Source organism: Lissotriton vulgaris, chromosome 4_1, assembly GCF_964263255.1.
Source record: "Lissotriton vulgaris chromosome 4_1, aLisVul1.2, whole genome shotgun sequence".
Lineage (NCBI taxonomy): Eukaryota > Metazoa > Chordata > Amphibia > Caudata > Salamandridae > Lissotriton > Lissotriton vulgaris.
This window is the reverse complement of record NC_141691.1, coordinates 846,747,998-846,767,770: the sequence shown is the minus strand read 5'-3', so window position 1 is coordinate 846,767,770 and position 19,773 is coordinate 846,747,998. Positions and strand designations below refer to the sequence as shown.

The following is a 19,773-nucleotide window of genomic DNA, read 5'->3' as shown; positions in this document are numbered from 1 at the left end:
TCCTAATAGGTGTAAGCTCTGCTCCGCCCCTCCAGGTCAGTACCAATGGCAGTTATCCTGGCAAGTCGCTTAATGCACGGCGACTACCAGTACCAGGATGCAATGTTCTGAGTCTTGCCTGGTGGATACTGCTCGGGGTCAAACAGAGCTGTGCTGCTAATGAACCCTCCAAATCCCGATGACACAGGAATGCCACCGTCTCCTCCAGTCCCCGAACCGTTTCAACCTCCTGAACCTGGTGTCAATGAGGCAGGAGCAAGGATGAGAATCATGCCTCGCCCAGCATGAAGTCAATGACCCCAAAACTACATTATATATATATTAAACAACGTCGAAATCCCCCAATCCTCGGGTTTTTCAAAAAATGAGAGCACTCCAAGTCAGTATAGCGTGGGTTCGCCAAGCTTTAATTCACAGAAGCCTTCTCAGCAAAATCAGTCTACAAACGCGTTTCGGCGTTGCCGCCTTCGTCAGTGTAAAAATTAAAAAAAAAAAAATATATATATATATATATATATATATATATATATATATATATATATATATATTCCAGGAATAATCCGATGGAGCGCAGAGCTTTTCAAACAGCTGCAAAAACGGACTCGAACCCAAAATTTTGTGCAAGTTGGTGATTTATTCAGCAAATGGTGTTCCCATAGTCATCACGACGCGTTTCGCGCTTCACAGAGCGCTTGATCACATGACACAGGTGATCACCTGACACACGTTTAAATACAGTCTACCAATGTAAGTCAAACTACAAGTGCAATAGAAATGGAAGAGTTAAATCTCTAGGGACTACTCACATTGTTATTACAATGTCTGCAAATGCATTTGTCTATAGTGTCTTGAAACACATTTAAGCATCTGTAGATTTAAATAACTGGCTGTAGACATAAGCAAAAAAACATGTGTGATAAACATTCGGTGAAAGTGATTTAAATATGAATTTAACCAAAAAAATATTTTTTAATAGGATAAAAACAATCATGGTTAATTATCGGTTAAAGTGCAGCATTTTTGGATGTTCAACGTTTTGCAATGATACCGGTGTAGTACCTTATTGATAAAGTCCGTGTTTTAGAAAACACGTACACATGTGGAGCCCCACAAGTGAATACATTGCCATATAATATGTGCAAACTGCAAGGACATGGAAAGTGCTATAAAGTGCTGGTGCAAACAAGACTGAATAGCTGCCAAAATTCATGAGGACAACATCACCTCTGGTGGAAAACGATATTGCATTGAGGGTATAAAGGTATAATCTCTGTAAAATACGTGATACAATCCCCAATTTGGTCGTTTTACCAGTGATAACATTAATGATATGTACAGTACTAGAGAAAATATATTATTATTCATATAAAACCATTTGTTCCATTAGCAGCAAGTGACCCAGTGATTAAAAGACAATAAGATATTTTGTTCATAATTCATATAAAGCCCTATAAATACCTTAAAATGGTAATTTTCATAAAAGCTAAAATTAATGAATATAGAAATATGTCTAAAACCTCATATAAATAGATTGATAAAATCACAGGCTAATTAATGTATGTGGTACAAAAGGGTACAAATAACATAGATAATCTTAAGTATTTCTCCGTGTTAAAAAAGACCCATGAAGCCTTAAGATAGGTTGTATGTTGACGGGGATTAGTTTTGTGTGTATACTTTATCATAGACAAGTATATAAATCTTCCGTAATGTTCAGGCCTGAGGGATGCTTTGTATTCAGCTCAATGATATACTGTGTCTCAAGGCGGCGTAATTTGTCTTCCCTATTGCCACCTCTCCTGCTAGCCTGTACACAGTCAATAACATAATATTTGAGGTCACTACTTCTGGAATTGTGTTTTGACTTAAAGTGCTTCGCTACAGGATAGGTATTGTCCTGATTCCCAATGGCTCGAAGATGTTGCAGGATCCTTCTGTGTACTGGGAGCTTAGTGCTCCCAACGTACAACAGGTTGCAGGGACATATTAACACGTAGACAGCAAATTCTGTCTTACATGTTAATAGTTTCGTAATTTTATGTTCCCTGCTGTCAAAAGGGGAATGGTAGCTCTTTTTGTTGATGGCTTGTTGGCATGCCTTGCAGATTTTACAATTATAGAATCCTGTGTGAGTTTGGTACCAGGCTGTTGTTTCCAGTACCTCAGGACTGGTTTTGACCAGTTCGTCCCTCATTGACTGCCCTCTGCTGTATGTTATGCTGGGCCTTTTGGGGAGATCCCTCCCAATCACTGGGTCACTAAGGACCAATGGCCAGTTTTTGCTAATGATTTTAGCTCTTTCCTTGTATTGGGTGTTGTACTGTACAATAAATCTGAACTCGGAGTTCATTGTGGCGGTGTCCTCAGAGTCTGTTGTTAAAGGTAAGTTGCCCGCCAATAAAAGAGATCCGTCTTTCTGATTGGCTTTCACAATAGCCGCATCTACAATTTTGGGAGAATATCCCCTGGCTAAGAATCTTGCTTTGCTCTCCCTCTGTGCCAAATCTAGATCAGTCTGCCTGCTATGTATCGTTTTGAGGCGTAGCATCTCGCCATAAGGGATGCTGTTAATGAGGTGCTTAATGTGGGAACTGGTGGCATGTAAGGTGGAATTTCCAGCTGTTGCCTTACGGTGCAGTCTTGTCTCCAATTTACCCTGTTCTATAAACACCTCAGTGTCAAGGAAAGTAATGGACGACTTACTCAGTGTAGCTGTGAACTGGAGGTTGAGATTGTTATTATTGAGATCAGAGATAAAATTTTCAGCTGATAACATATCCCCCTCCCAGATCACAAAGAGATCGTCAATGAAGCGTAGCCAGGTAATTACCTGGGCCTGCATCGCTGTTGAGTGTATATATATATATAACGCTCCAATTCCTCTTTCCTTCAAAAGAAGACGACAGCACTCGAGAGGTACTTTTCAGACGTGCAGGTTTATTTCAGGTAGGCACTCTCCACAGACGCGTTTCGGCGTATTGCCTTCGTCAGTGTGGTAACATATATATATATATATATATATATATATATATATATATATATATATATATATATATATATATATATATATATATATATATATATATATATATATATATATATAGATATATTTATATATATATATTTATATATATATGTTTCTTTTTCTTTTGCCTGTTTATTAGACTTACTTTTCTTTGAACACATAGCCGGTCACTTCAAGATCAGGTATTTGAAGACCATTTACGTGGGAACATGGTAAAGCTGGGGAATCTGAAATATAAAAGTATTGCAGAGGTTCTGATTTTGACACGAAAACCCCCAAAACGGTTAACTATCCAGTATTCGATTTGTTTATTCTCGATAGAATTAAAAAAGAATAAAAGAAATGGTACAATAAACCGGGCCAGTGGATTGAAATGGTTTTCAATGGATTGCCAAATTTAAAAAGAGAGATAAGGACAGAAGCTAGAAGGCAAAGGAAAGAGTTCAACCAAGAGAGACAAAATCATATCACTAAATTGAAAGCTGAGCTCAAAAAGAAGGTCTCCGACGCAAAAAGGCCTTATAAAGAGAAATGCTGGGGTGAGCTGTTAGAGTCAATTGAGGCCAAGAACTTGAGACAATTCTGGAAATTGATAAAATCAGCATTGGCCCCCCCAGCTGGATAAATGATATGCGTCGTAAGCGAGGCAGCCTGGGACAAATACCTAAGGGAACTGTATGGAGCCCAAATACCCCCAGGGGATACAGTATCTCAAGTTTGGCAGGAAATTTCAGAAGAATTCAAAATAGATTTTACTGAAGAGCGAGTAGAAGAAATGATTAAGAAGTTGAACCTAACCCGGGCCGCAGGGCCGGATAATCTCCCAGCGATAATACAGATTGATAAACCTTTTGTACATAGGGGAAAAGGTATTTTTAAAACTAGTTTTAAATAGACTAAATGACTGGGTTGAGGAGTACTCACTAGTACTCATTGAACAGGGAGGATTCAGAGAGGGTCATTCCACAATAGACCACTGTTTCTCTCTATGGGCAATGGCAAGGAAGTAAAGAGAACAGAACGGAAAGCTCTGCTGCTGCTTCGTTGACTTCCGAGCCGCCTTCGATTCAGTGGATCCGGACTGCCTCTGGGAAACACTAATTAATAAAAATATTCCAAGAGACCTGTTGACTATAATAAAAGAATTACACCGAGGCAACTGGGCTCAAGTAATTAGGGACACTGAGGGGTCATTAACTTAACGCCAAAAATACCTATTGAAAACGGTTTGAGACGAGGCTGTGTACCAGATATTTTCCATATTTCTATCGGAACTACCAGATTGTCTAGAAGTGGAGGGTAGTGTCAGCCCAAGAATGAATGGCAAAAAGGTGCTGTGTCTTTTATACGCGGACGACCTCGTAATAGTTGAACAAACAGAAACAGGCCTTCAAAGGAAGCTGAACTCTTTTAATGAATACTGTGCAAAGACATTTTTAACGGTAAACTTAGACAAGACAAAAATTCTATGCTTTGGGAAAAAAGCGATTAAGTTTAATTGGTTTTTAGGTGATCTTAAATTAGAATCCGTTAATGAATACCGCTACCTAGGGGTGTGGTTTGACAAAAAAATTAATTGGCATACACACCTAGAAGCCCCAAAAGCAAAGGCACAAACATCAATCGCTGGTTTAAAAATGTTTAATCGTGACTATGGGGATAAGTCTCATCGACCACTACTAAAAGCTTTCAGTGCAATGATTCCACCGCAAGTACCCTATGGAGCAGAAATCCTTTATTTGAGCGGTAAGGGAGTCTGTGACCTAAAGGAAGGAAAATGCCTGAAAAACCTTTTATCCCTGCCCCCATCAGCAATGGTGCAATGCAATAAGAACAGAATTAGGAATAACGGCTTGGGGGGTACAATCACAAGTAGCAGTGATTAGATTTTGGAAACGCCTTGAAAATGAAAAAGGGCAAACAGTTGCACAATGGTGTCGGAAAGAGATACAATTAAGTAACTTAAACTGGCCAAAAATGTGTAGGAAGAAAATGGTACAGGCCTGCGAGAACATAAAAGTGGAAATATGCCGAGATTCGCTAAAGGTAGAGGGTACAAAAAAAGAGCTAAAGTTTAATGGACAAGAAGGTACTAGAAGCGCTGATAGGGAATACCTTGGTAAGAAAATATCAGTATCGTTCATGATGAACTCATGGGCAACGGAAAACTGGTTCCCTTACCTGGACACCCTACCAAACCTGTGGTTTAGACAAGAGATCCTAAGGTTACGCATTGGGATTAACCCATGGCTAATAAATAAAGAAATTAAAACAAAAATGCTGGATCCTAATGGGTGTTGTAAATGTAGGCTGAGCACAAATGGGGATTCAGTGCACATTCTGTTGGACTGTATAAATATCTTAGATCTGCGTAAACTTTGACTGCACCCTATATTTGTAAAATATGGTATAAGAACTCGGGTGCAAGCGATTGAGCTCATCACAGAATTGCCCAGTATTGACATTGCAATTGCTTTAGGGAAGTTCATAAAGGTAGTACAGAGATTCATAATAAGTCAGAAATAATATTTTAGAATTTTACAACAAATGAATTTAAATCTTGTCTAGGATAATTGATTGGTTTTATTAACCCATTCGGGGTAAGGATTTTAATAAGGAGGCGATTGTATGAGCATTCATTTCTAAATGTCACGTACCAAGGGGGAGATCATTTTATAACTTGTGATCAAATATTTTAACTTGTAGCTAGCCCGAGAGATTGCTGGGGAATATTTTAAATCAATATTAATTGCTATTTATTTGTTTAAAGATTACGATCTAAATAAACATACTCTTTGACTTGACTTGATTAGTTTTTTTTGTTAGTTCTCCATTCACATCTGTCCTCCTCTATTCCAGTTCGAATAAACTTTACTCATGCAGTATAGTTACAGCATCCAATGGCAGGTGCAAGTAAACACTACCCCCCTATAAAAATAATTGCTCAAGCAAAATGTTACTTTGAAACAAAAACATTGTACGTAGATTGTAGTCGTCAAGCCTAAAGATAGGCTAATAACTGGCCCATACTTTGGGAAGAAGAAACATAAATAACAGGAAATTCTGAGGAGAAAGTTACTTCAAAATGTAGTTGGGATTAGAGGCCTAACCAATTAATCGCACAGTAAGGTGGGCAGCCCTTTTTTTAAAGGTACTGAAACCAGATCCTACAGCAACGAGAGAACCCCCAAACTATGGGCCTTATTTAGAGTTAAGCGGTCAGTTTACTCCATCAGGTTTGACGGATGTCCCATCTCCTTTAGTTAAAGTGCCATAGGACATAAGGTTCTTCCAAAAAGGAAGAGAAGATACCCATCACATTTGTGAAGGAGTCACCTGTCTATCAAACTCTAAATCAGTTTCTTTGGGTAGCTGTTAGAAGAAAGGCTTGGACTAATTACACTTTTATCCTGTGTTAACAAAAGTGTGACGGCATATCCACTATGTGACAGCAGAATTACAAACTGTATGAAAGGTTAATTTTTGAAGTCAGATCCCCAAAATCTGAGTCTGTTTTCATGAAGAAACGAACAAATGTCCCTGTGGCACTGGGTGCATTTTCGCAACATGTCTGGGAAATGTGTGCACTTTTCCTGTCTGGGATTGCCTTGATCTACATAGTAGACCTGGAGAAGAAAAAAAGCTGGTGAACCTGGACTTGGAGGAGTCTACCAAAATACGGCATCCATTCGAGTGCCATGTTCAGTGTTGGCAGCATCAAAAGGAAGAGTTTCATAATGGTGTATATCGCGACAATTGTGCCATCGGAAAGCCTGCATATCTCCTACGCTAAAAGAAGATTATGAGCTGTAGACAGACAGGGCAGCTGCCAATTTTTTGTGGATTTCTCCTTAAGAAGTATCTCTAAACAAGGGGGATAGGCAAGCTTTGAAAAAGAAACATAGAGAAGAGCAGAAGTATAATAATCTGTACGCTAATATTGAATGGACTACAAACAATCAACCATATATACAAGATCACGGCAAAGGATGAAGCATAATAGGCCCAAAAGATGGGGCGACAATAAAATGATACTTTATAGACAGCAGCGTGGATTCTTGATTTCTCTAAAAAGGCAAAAGTAAGCTTAAAAGGCTAGTTTTCTTTTCGATTCTTTGCATTTATTTAAAGTTTCTCTCTGTAATCTGTTCGCCACTTTTAAGATTCAGTTTGGAAACGCCCTCACTGAATGGAGACTAATATGGAAGACGGACAGACTATGACCCCAGAAAATATTACTTACTTGAAATATAATGTTATCAAAAATGTCAATATACATTTTACTTCAGACTGTCTGAGATTTGTCTACTATGGATAAAAGCTTTAAACTTTATACTAGGATAAGTTATAAGACCAACATTGGTTGCATTCTTGATGTTTCACAGCCTGAACTGTCTAACATCATTCGGATTTCAACACTTTTGAGCTGATTGTTCAGTTTATTAGAGTAGATATTCTTGTTTCTTCACATTAATTTTCATGGTTGGTGATTATTTTTCATATCTGGGACCATGATTATCTTTTTGTTTGATATGTAAACTGGGAGAGTGACAGACGGTAATGTTTCTACAAGTTATTAAATATAAATCAATTTGATTTATAGTATTTTTTATGAATCCGTATGTTTTTTTTCCAAAGATTATGCATCACACACCCGCCCACCAATACACACACACACACACATCATGATGTACACATAAAACATAAACCACATTTCGCAGTCAATATGTATTAAGCATTATAAAAAGCGCATGCCCTCATTGTGAGTGTACACTTCCTAAGGATTGGGCCAGGAATAGCAGTCACCGCCTATTTGGAGCAATGAGATCCGCATGCAAACTGTGCATCTGTTTACTTTCACTCAAATATTTTGGCTGATGAAAGCTGTAAAAATCTGTGTGTGAAAGTCTGGAATAAATGAGGAATTACTGTGGGAATCAGCCTGTAATGACCGATTCCCCAGTTATTCATCTTTCCTCAGTGGGCCTTATGGGCCCATCTGCAAAGGGCTGGATACTCCCTAGCTCCAGAGCTAAGAACACTGATGTCTCTCTGCGGAAACAATGGCCTATTTTCAGCGCCACAGGTAATGAGAGATTTTGTAGAGTCTGATTTTACTTTTTTTTTGAAAAATGAATGAAACAGCTGTACTGAAAAAAGACAGAGGCACTCTTCCCATCTGCTAGTATAACAAAGGCCTCCCTACATTGTTTGCTTCGACTGCCAATCGACTTAATCTAACGATTCAGAACAGGGGGTGGTGATGAACAGAGTGTCTGAATTAAGCAGACCACTCTTACCCAGTCCAAAGATCAGGGCTTGATCCATCACCGTTATTTATCTCACTGCACCATCCCAGTTCAGAACCTGGCTATATGCAAATCAGTCTGTCCCTGGCCCAGTGCATCATGGGAACAGGGCAGACTAAACTACCAAGCCAATTCTTCACCAGAATCGACTTAATCTGCCAGCGCTACTCTATTGCTGTTTATGGTATCGTTGTGCAGCGAACCGATCTCAATATATTGCCTGCTGTTTGCTTGTGTCTGGCGCTCTGCTTATTAGCATTTTAAAATTGGTAGCGTTTATTCATTGCTGCATTCGCGTTTTCCCGCAGGAGCTCTTGCCGTGCTGACCCCTCCGCCTCCATTTTGTTGTTGTTGTCCTCCTACGTTGCCCGCCCCGCCTCCCAGCTGAGCCGCCCTCGCCCCTCCCCCTCCACCATCCATATATGCCCACTGCTTTAACGCGCAGCGTTTACGCGCAGCGACCGCGCCCCATTCGCCCTCCCACAAACTACAAACAGCGCTCCCTTACCTGGTAGTGCTGTGACTCGCTCTCCGCTTCTGTGCTGAGTGGTCGCTCCCCTCTGGCCCTGGTATCGTTGTGCAGCGCATTGAAAACTGCTTGTGAAAACTGCTGTGCGCTTTTAACTGCCGATCTGCTTATTTACTCATTAGCATTTTTAATCTGCCAGCGCTACTCTATTGCTGTTTATGGTATCGTTGTGCAGCGCATTTTCACGGAACCGATCTCAATATATTGCCTGCTGTTTGCTTGTGTCTGGCGCTCTGCTTATTAGCATTTTAAAATTGGTAGCGTTTATTCATTGCTGCATTCGCGTTTTCCCCCAGGCGCTCTTGCCATGCTGACCCCTCCGCCTCCATTTTGTTGTTGTTGTCCTCCTACGTTGCCCGCCCGCCTCCCAGCTGAGCCGCCCTCGCCCCTCCCCCTCCACCATCCATATATGCCCACTGCTTTAACGCGCAGCGTTTACGCGCAGCGACCGCGCCCCATTCGCGCCAAAGGTGCGCCAAAGGTAAGCCCGTCTACGCCCGTCCGCGCCTGGACCGCGCCCAGCGCCAGACCCCCTGTCCCTCGCGCTGCCCAGCCCTCCCGCATTACCTACGATGCCGCCTCCCTCCTAGCCCTTAACCCCGGTCGCGCCCCCACCTGCGTCCAAGCCGCTCCTGGACACACCCATGGACCTTTCTCTTGCAACTCCTGCAAATTCATCGGCACCGACAACACCTCCGCTACGACCACACCACAGATCCACGACCCCAATCACCTACAATGCATCCTTCTCAACACCCGATCGGTCCACAGGCACGCCATTGACCTATGGAATCTACTAGACACCATCTCTCCAGACGTCGCCTTCCTAACGGAAACATGGATGAACGCTTCCTCCGCCCCAGACATCACCATTGCCATCCCTGAAGATTATAAGATCACACGCAAGGACCGTACCGGCCACACAGGAGGAGGAATCGCTATCATCCATAAAAAATCAATCGGCATCTCAAACAGCTCTGACGCCAACCTCGCCAACCTCGCCAACTCTGAACACCTTCACTTCCAGATCCACATCGACCCCAAGACCACACTCAGAGGCACCCTCCTCTACAGACCACCAGGACCCCGCGCAAAATTCAGTGAAGACATCACGGACTTCATCACTCCACACGCGCTCCCCTCCAAAGACTACATCCTTCTGGGAGACCTCAACTTTCACCTTGAAAAGATCAACGACCGCAACACCACCACCCTCTTGGACAACCTCGCCAACCTCGGACTTAAACAACTGGTCACTTCCCCCACCCACATCGCAGGTCACACACTCGACCCCATCTTCACCTCCAGCAACCATGTCTCCTTCAGCCACACTACGGATCTCCTCTGGACTGACCACAGCTGCGTTCACTTCACCTACAACAAGCCAAAACACATCAACCACCCCCAACCAACTCTGCAAAGAAACTGGAACAAAATCACCATCGACCAGATCTCCTCATCGCTCCTTCTAAACACCCCAGCCCACTCTTCCAACCCAGACCAAGCCGCCGCCAACTTCACCCTATAGTTATCCAACACCGCCGACACCTTAGCACCACTGAAAAAACGTCAAAGCAAACCCGGCAGCAAGAAGGCCTCATGGTTCAACGATGATCTTAAGAAGTCCAAGAAACTCTGCTGCTCCCTTGAAAAGGCCTGGAAAAAAGACCCAACCACTAGCACCAAGGACGCCTTCAAAAACGCCACCCGCACACACCACCAACTAATCCGAAAGGCCAAGAAAACAGCATTCAAGGATCGACTTGACAACAACTCCCACAACAGCAAGGAACTTTTCAACATCGTCAAGGAATTCACCAATCCCTCGGCCAACTCCAACGACATCACCCCCTCTCAAGCCCTCTGCGACTCCCTAGCTTCCTTCTTCCACAACAAAATTGCAGACATCCACAACAGCTTCGACAACCAACCCGGAGACCAACCCACCCGACCATATGCTGAACATTCTCCCCCCTTGAACACCCTCAACGGCTGGAACCCAATCTCCACTGAGGACACCATCCGCCTGATGAACTCCATCCACTCAGGATCCCCCACAGACCCATGTCCTCACCACATCTTCAACAAAGCAGACTCCGTCATAGCACCGCACCTCCGAGACGTCATCAACTGCTCCTTTAACTCCGCCGCCTTCCCGGAAAACTGGAAACACGCTGAACTCACCGCCCTTCTGAAAAAACCCACAGCTGACCCCACCGAACTCAAAACTACCGCCCCATCTCGCTCCTTCCATTCCCGGCCAAAGTAATCGAGAAAGCTGTCAACAACCAGCTCGCCGCTTTCCTCGAAGCCAACAAATCCCTCGACTCCTCTCAATCTGGCTTCCGAGCAAAACACAGCACTGAGACCGCCCTCATCGCAGCAACAGACGACATTCGAACTCTACTGGACAATGGAGACACAGTCGCCCTCATCCTCCTCGACCTCTCTGCAGCATTCGACACAGTCTGCCACAGCACCCTTTTACAACGCCTCAGAAACATCGGAATACAAGGAAAAGCACTTGAATGGATCACCTCGTTCCTCACCGGAAGAACCCAGAGAGTCCCCCTCCCACCATTCAAGTCCGAGGCCACTGAAGTCATCTGTGGCGTACCACAAGGATCCTCACTCAGTCCTACCCTCTTCAACGTATACATGAGCCCCCTCGCGGCCATCGCCCGCCAACACAACCTCAACATCATCTCTTACGCGGATGACACTCAACTAATCCTTTCTCTCACCAATGACCCCAGCACCGCCAAGAGTAACCTACACGAAGGAATGAAAGAAGTTGCCGAATGGATGAAACACAGCCGTCTGAAACTGAACTCGGATAAAACAAAAGTCCTCATCTTAGGTACATCCCCCTCTGCATGGGACGACTCCTGGTGGCCGGAAGCCATTGGAAAAGCACCCATCCCGACAGACCACGCACGGAACCTAGGCGTTATCCTGGATTCTTCACTCTCAATGAACAGACAAGTCAGCGCCATATCCTCATCCTGCTTCAACATTCTTCGCATGCTCAAAAAAACATTTCGCTGGATCCCCACCGAAACCAGAAAAACTGTCACCCATGCTCTGGTCACGAGCCGACTGGACTACGGAAACACCCTCTAAGCAGGTATTACCGCTAAACTCCAGAAGAAACTACAACGAATCCAAAACGCCTCAGCCAGGATCATATTAGACATCCCGCGCAACGAACACATCTCTGGTCACCTGAAAGACCTCCACTGGCTACCCGTCAATAAGAGAATCACTTTCCGACTGCTAACCCACGCACACAAATCACTCTACGACATCGGACCAGAATGCCTCAACTCACGACTGTCCTTCTACACCCCCTCCCGCCAACTACGTTCTTCCAGCCAAGCCCTCGCCACTGTTCCTCGCATCAACAAGACCACCATGGGAGGCAGATCCTTCTCACACCTGGCTGCTAAAACATGGAACTCACTCCCCACTTACCTTCGCCTTACCCAGAACCACCTAGCATTCAGAAAGCAACTTAAAACGTGGATATTTGACAAGTAATCCTCCTCCCCTCCCTAAGCGCCTTGAGACCCTCTGGGTATGTAGTGCGCTATATAAATTCTTTGACTTTACTTGACTTGACTTGACTGGTGCATTAAAATAACTTTTTTTCTGGTGTAGGATTGGAATCTGCGAATACAGATTGTAATATGCGGGCGAATTAGAAAGCACAGTGAGGTGTGTACATGTTCCTTTCGTCCCTCGACCAAAGAGTCACACATCATGCCTTTTCACACTGATCTGTGTGTAATTTGTGCTGAACATCACATGCGATTAGGAATCCTGGCAAAGGGAACTATAGGTCGCAATAGCCAGTTGATGTATGTAAATGTTTGCGTGTGAGAGGATGTTAATGTATGGGAATTTGTGGAAAATCGGACAAAGTATGCGTTTAAAAAACATAACTGGCATAACACATAATTTTCTTGAAGTCCTAGTTTTTACCTTACCCGCTCATTCATATGCAGAGTTTGATTCATACCACTTCTGACTCATTTTGTATTTGTGGCAAGATTCCTGCCAGTCATAAAGCACTTCTAACTCGTGTCGATGTCTTTATCATGAGGAATGAAATTTATGAACTGTTGGCAGAACAAAATATAATTTTTCTTGATGTTCACTTAGAGTGAGAACACGATAGCAGAAGTAATTAGACGAATGATTGAATTTGAGAGAAGTTATAGTATTAGAATTGTTTGAATGTGAAATCATGATTGAATATGATTGCGAATGAAGTAAATTACAATGTGGAACATAGTCCATTATTGCTGGCAAGATGTTTAACGTCCTGAAAACTCTAAGGACATTCTGCAAGAAGCGTAGAAAGCAGCAGCACCACAAAAAAATGCAGTATAAGAAGAGAAAGAATCCTTCTATGCACAGGGAAATAGATTATTTAATTGCATGGAGAGTAGTTATGGAGCACAAACGATGCCCACTTCCGTAGAAATCCAAAAACTTCGAAAAGGGTTTATTAAGATAGGAGTGCGTGGAGTAAACATACAGGTACAAGAGGATGCTGGCCATGTAAAGATGAAAATATTATGAACTGGGAGGAAACAAGAGAAATAGTCAGTTACCCTGTTTTAAGCTCTATCACCTGTGTTCAAAATTTAAAAAAATCAAAAGAAATGTGGCTTACGAAAGGGAATTAATATTTCTTTACAAGACTTAGAAGTGCACTCAAAAGTATCCGTGAAAGTCTAATGTGCAGAATTGTTCATTCATCAGTAAAAAAAAAGTTAACCAAACAAGCATGCACAAATATATTCAAATACGTCTTCTGAACCACTGTTTTTTTTATCTACAAGGGAACTTATGAAGGTAAACTACATTTTAAAAGTTTTTAATAACTGGAGAACGTTTTCCTTTGTGATTCAGATTTTATAGTCAGCCTTAATTCACTAGCTCTTTACTTCAGACCGTGTTTCTGTGATGTATTTTCTTTTACCAGAGACTGGTATTATTCCCCTTGTTGCTTTGAACGATCATTGTGGAGTAAAACATTTATTTTTTGGGAATCCTTGTGTTCTAACTACTACAAATTTAGGTGAATATTTAATAATATTTCAAGTCAAGGGACTAGCCAAAAAGATAAAATACCCCCACTTTGAACAATAGCCCAAATAGCATTGCGTCAGAGTATTAGAGGAGCAAGTCCAACACTCATTAGGTTGTTTGCTCCAGGGAATTCTGAAAACAAATAGGGCCCGATTCACAGTACTAACTTAAGACAAAATCCTAAACGTACTACCATTTTGGTATTCACAGAAGGCACTTACTCATTTTGGTATTCACAGAAGGCACTTACTCATTTCGGTATTCACAGACGTTAGGAGTCCTAACTTTAGGACTCCTAAATTACTTTTGTAAATACCGAAAGACTTAAAACTAGTATTTTTCTCAGTTTAGTAGTAGTAAAGTTAGGACTCCTAACTTTAGGACTCCTAAATGCCTTCTGTGAATATCAAAAGTCTTAAAATTAGGATGTTTCTCAGTTTAGGAGTAGTAAAGTTAGGACTCCTAACTTTACTACTCCTAAACTGAGAAAAATCCTAATGCCTTCTGTGAATACCGAAAGTCTTAAAATTAGGATTTTTCTCAGTTTAGGAGTAGTAAAGTTAGGACTCCTAACTTTACTATTCCTAAACTGAGAAAAATCCTAATTTTAAGAATTTCGGTATTCACAGAAGGCATTTAGGAGTCCTAAATTTAGGAGTCCTAACTTTACTACTACTAAACTGAGAAAGATCCTAATTTATTTTAAGACTTTCGGTATTCACAGGAGGAATTTAGGAGTCCTAAAGTTAGGAGTCCCAACTTTACTACTACTAAACAGAGAAAAATCCACATTTTAAGAATTTCGGTATTCAAAGAAGGCATTTAGGAGTCCTACAGTTAGGACTACTAACTTCTGTGAATACCGAAATGAGTAAGTGCCTTCTGTGAATACCAAAATGAGTTAGTGCCTTCTGTGAATACCAAAATGGTAGTACGTTTAGGATTTTGTCTTAAGTTAGTTTTGTGAATCCGGTCCATAGTGCCTTTCAGTGTAGTGTGGTGCCTAAGTGGTCTAATGCCGTCACTGTAGGGACTTATGTTAGACCGCATAGCCACAGGTTCAATTCCCGGCCGGTCCAATCAGTCTTTCATCTTTCTGAGGTTGATAGAATGAGTACAAGTAAGTTGAGTAACAATCAACATCTGTTTTAAGTGAAAAGATACCCTAGGGTCAACATGCGCTTTGCAAATACACATGTTATGTTTTAGACATTAGTCCTCAACGGATTTGGCTATCTTTCCTTCCAACCACCCATTCCTTCATTTCATCCGTACTTTCTTACTCCATCCGTCCATTCTTCTCTCCATCCAAACTTACGTTTGCAATCTATCCTAGCATTCTTCGCTCATTTATCTGTCCTCCTTGAATTTCATCATTATTTGAATCCATTCTTACATTTCTCCTTTGATCGATCAATATACCCATTGATCCATCAATCTATCATCTATCCATATATTCATCCTTCCATCCATCCTTCTTTTTTTTCTATCCATCTATTTGTATTATGTTTTTTGTTGTTTGCTGCATGTGTTTCATGTGTTTCCCTATTCCATAGCCCCACTGGAGAAGGCTCTTGCAATGTTTTTTCTGAACAATTATTTGAAAGGTGGTACAGTCAAAGTCAAAGGAGCAGTAAAACGTTTTTTGAAGGTTTTATGCTACACACACTCCCAGTGGCATCCAACTCGATCTTATGCTGCTAAAGGGGTGGGGGAGGTTCCTGGCACCCCTGTTTAACGCATCTCAGTGCAGAAAATGAAATTGCTTATCTGTGTTGCTTGAAAGGGAGAAAGTAGGATTTTTGTGAAAGTAGGTTTGCACCATAATATCAAATATATGGTACAGTTCCGCTCTCTTCTATCACTGGTGCACTTATGACTGCCTAGCCCCAATGGAGGCACCCTTTTATCATATTAAAAAGGTGCCTACATTGTGGTCAGGATAGTATTTGTGCAAGAAGGCTTACCGTCCTGCACAAAAACTATTCTTTGAACCTAAATATTTTTCTCCTCATTACACCAGGCTCAAAAGAGTGCACCATTTTGGTACAAACCCATGTTTAAAGTCTTTATAAATGTGTGAGCATCAATATTCATGGGTGGATTCACGGGAACGTCCATGCACCACCATGTAGTACCTGCCTCAAGAAAGGTGATGCAAGACAGAGCTGTGCATTGTGTTTCTTTTTTTTACAAAGTCATGCAAATCCACACAAATCTGGGCTTTAATGTATTTCTTTTGTGTTTTATGAGCGCTGTATTCCTCCCCAGGAATATTGAGAGCAGTTTTTCAAGGGGTGAAGATCGATATGGCTCTAATATGTATCAACTATGTAATATTGCTTCTGACATAGGAAGATTTGAAATTGGATGGTGTGAAGCTTGTTGTTCCTTACATCCACTCTGGCCTCAGTGTACCTTGCTGAGTTACAGAGGGCACTAACTGACCTCAGCCAGCATGTCACTCCTGGATTGTAGATGAGAGAACAGTGTTGTGCAAACAGGGAAGGTAGGAACGTTCAAGTCAAATCGTACAGTGTTGTTTAGTTCCTATAAATCTATACAGGACCTGCAATTTAGACAACATAAACTGTTAGAGTGGTGTCCAGACTGATTGCAGACACCCTACCATATATGCTTGCCTGTATACAAGCTAGCTCACAGTGCCACTATGAACCCCTAGTTCCAAGGAGAGAATAGTTCTGGTAACTATCGAACATGACAATCCTGTTCCCTCAGGGATTGTGGAAATAGTACAGAACTTTTTGCTCAGTCACTCATTTTCACTTTGTCTTGGAGAGATACACAGAATAATGATGGGAACAATTTCAATAAGCATTTATTGAACAAACGTAATTCTAGTGTAAAATAGGTGTGATGCATCAACCATAAGACAAAAACAGATGTATACGGTTATAAACACCAACAGAGTAAATAGATGGTAGAATTCAACCATAGTGCTAAAATCAATCGATATATGCAAATATATAAATACATGACAGTAATAATGCACATTCCAACGATGCTAACCCTAACTAGATGTACCTAAATGTACCTAGCATACATGTAGGTGTACAGCCAAGAATCCCCCAAAATAAAGCCAGCCCCATTACCTGATGTGAGAGGATTAAGGACCCCTTCTTTATCTTGAGATGGACACCCCAGGAGGGATGTCAGACCACTGTGTGCTGGAGTGTCTGCATGCAGGAACCTCAGCGTCTCGTGTCAGTGTGTCAGCATGAAAGTCTTTCTCCTCTGCTTGCCACAGCAAAGATATGGCCATTATATTCCCATAAGGTAGAGTCAGGGGTTCTACTTTGCTGAGTCATGTCATCCGAGGATGACGATAATGATGAACCTTATACACAGGTATTATGCAGCAGATGGTAATCCTGTTGTGATTCTGAGAATCCTCATGCATAATAAATTAGGCTTGTTTTGGGGGAAAACCACACATGCTGTACCTAAGAAGGTAAAACATCAGCACAAAGACCATGATGTAGTACATTGGCAGGGTAAATGTAGGTAAAAGGTTAGGAGACTACCAAAGTCTATATTGGGGTACATTGTGAATTATAACAACGGTACTTGTATAGCACAACGAATCACCAGTGAGGGTATTCAGGTGTTGGGATGCCGGATTCAGTAATTCAGCATTTCTTCTTGTAGTCTGTTAGTGACAGTGAAGCTCGGAGGTGGAGGGGGATGGCGTTTCAGGACTTGGTGGCGAGGTCAGAGAAGGAATATCCTCAGGAACGACAGGATGTGCGGAGTCTGTGCGAGGGCAAGGTGGGAAGAGTGGAGGTTTCTGAATGGTTGGTCTAAGTTCAGATGCTGGATCATGTATGCCGGTCCCTGGTAATGGAGGGATTCTTAGCATTGGGTCAGTAGCTTGAATTGACATCTTTTCTGGAAGGGAAGCCATTGGAGGTCTCTCAGGTGCTGGGTGATGTCTGTCCCTTTGGGCAGGTTGAGGATCAGTCTGGCTGCTGTGTTCTGTATCGTTTAGAGTCTTCTAATTATTTTGCAGGTAGGGCCTGCACTTACTGTGTTGCTGTAGTGAAGACGGCAGGTGCTGAGGGCCTGTGGCACTGACGTTTCTGCCGAGCATGCAGAGAGTGTGGAAGCAAGCTAAGGAGACAACGTTGACCTGTCATTCATGGAGAGTGCGCTGCCTAGGATTAGTTCAGATGGCCCGGGAATGTGTATGGTAACATCACAAATGCACAGAAGCTTTTCAGGATTTCACAAAAAATTGGGACCCTCAGTGGAATTAAGAAAATATAAAGGGCGAGCACAGTGTGTGGTTTCTATAATTATTTGCATTATCTCCCATTATATATAGCGTTTGACTAAAGGGGGCCACCACCGCTCCCACGTTATTTCGAGCTTCAACAGCTGTGAAACTCGGTAAGGAATCTACATTTGTTCTTTGATGGAAATGTCCCACCTGCAGGTGGTTTTTTAAGAGAATCTCTCTCTCTCTCCATGAAAAAGACCAAATGCATGATTTATCTGTAAAATAACTAAATAATACAGATGACCACGAGAACATGCATATAGGTCACTCGGGTAATTATTTCCAGAGTTTTATCCACGCTTCTCATGAAAGGAATGACTCAGTGGCATGAGTTCAATGGTAAAAAATGTTGCTGATACCAGCCACCTACATGTATCGGGTAGAGCAACTGATAGAGTGGAGGGATGAAATAAAATTTACAATAATTGCGTTTTCACCCACAGCTACTATTGCAGTGCAACAAAGCCCCCTTAGACTAGAGAGAGCATATCCTCGACCTGCGAAAGTGAGGTAGGTAAGGAAGGTTATTAAGGGGGATCTTTAGGTTCTGACAAAAGTCATAAAGGCATAGCATATGGCTGAAGCATGTTTGACCCCTACTATTATATGTTTGTATTGTCTTACCCCTCCTTAGTGCTCCACCCTAGCTGTTGGTCTGCGCAGAGGTGTTGTAGCAAGCTCTATGATGAAGTATGCCACACATTTGTGGGTGAGTGCAGTTGTTCAAACAAATAATATTTGCCACTGAAGCCTATAGAATAATTTTTCATACTCCTACTTCTTTTTTGTTTTTTGTGAGTTCCGATGGCCACCATGTGTCATTCAAGGGAGAGGTGTGGCTGCTAAAAATCAGCACTTTGGTAAGTGTCTGTGTTGAGCCGCAGATAATTGTCCTTCATCCAGGTATTTTCCATGCAGCTGTGGAGGATAGACTTCATGGTGGTGCGATCTGATGAGCGCAAGAGGCGAAGCTGGATGTCATCGGAATGGAAAATGATGTTGATGTTCTGCGCTCTGGTGGCGTCTGCTAGGGGCATCATATAAATGTTTAAGAGGGTATGACTGAGGGATGAAGCTTGAGGGACGCCACAGATTGTGCGTTTTGGTTGAGGGGAGCAGGGGTAGTCCGATTTTCTGGGTGCTTCCTGTGAGAAAAGATACCATCCACCTAAGGGTGTCGTCTTCGATTCTGATCTGGTGTCGTCATTTAATGAATGTATGGTGGGAGACCGTATTGAAGGCTGTTGAGCGCTCGAAGATGATCAGGGTGGTAGATTCTCCTCTATCCAGTAGGTTGCAGATGTAGTCTGTTGCAGTGATCAGGGCCGTCTCAGTGCTGTGGTTGGATCTGAATCTGATTGGGAGGGATCAGGCATGCTGTTTCTCTTGAGGTGTTCAGGGAGTTGGATAATGATGGCTTTTTTGAGGACTTTGGAGGGAAACTGGAGCAACGAGATGGGGTGGTACTTCTGGAGATCACTGGATTCTGTGGAGAGTTTTGTGAGGATGT

At 42.3% G+C, this 19,773-nt stretch overlaps 1 pseudogene; it reads left to right on the top strand.

Moving 5' to 3' along the window:
* The first annotated feature begins 13,178 nt into the window (after window positions 1-13,178).
* Window positions 13,179-13,577, top strand: LOC147722665 (large ribosomal subunit protein eL42-like; annotated as a pseudogene).
* Window positions 13,578-19,773: the final 6,196 nt, after the last annotated feature.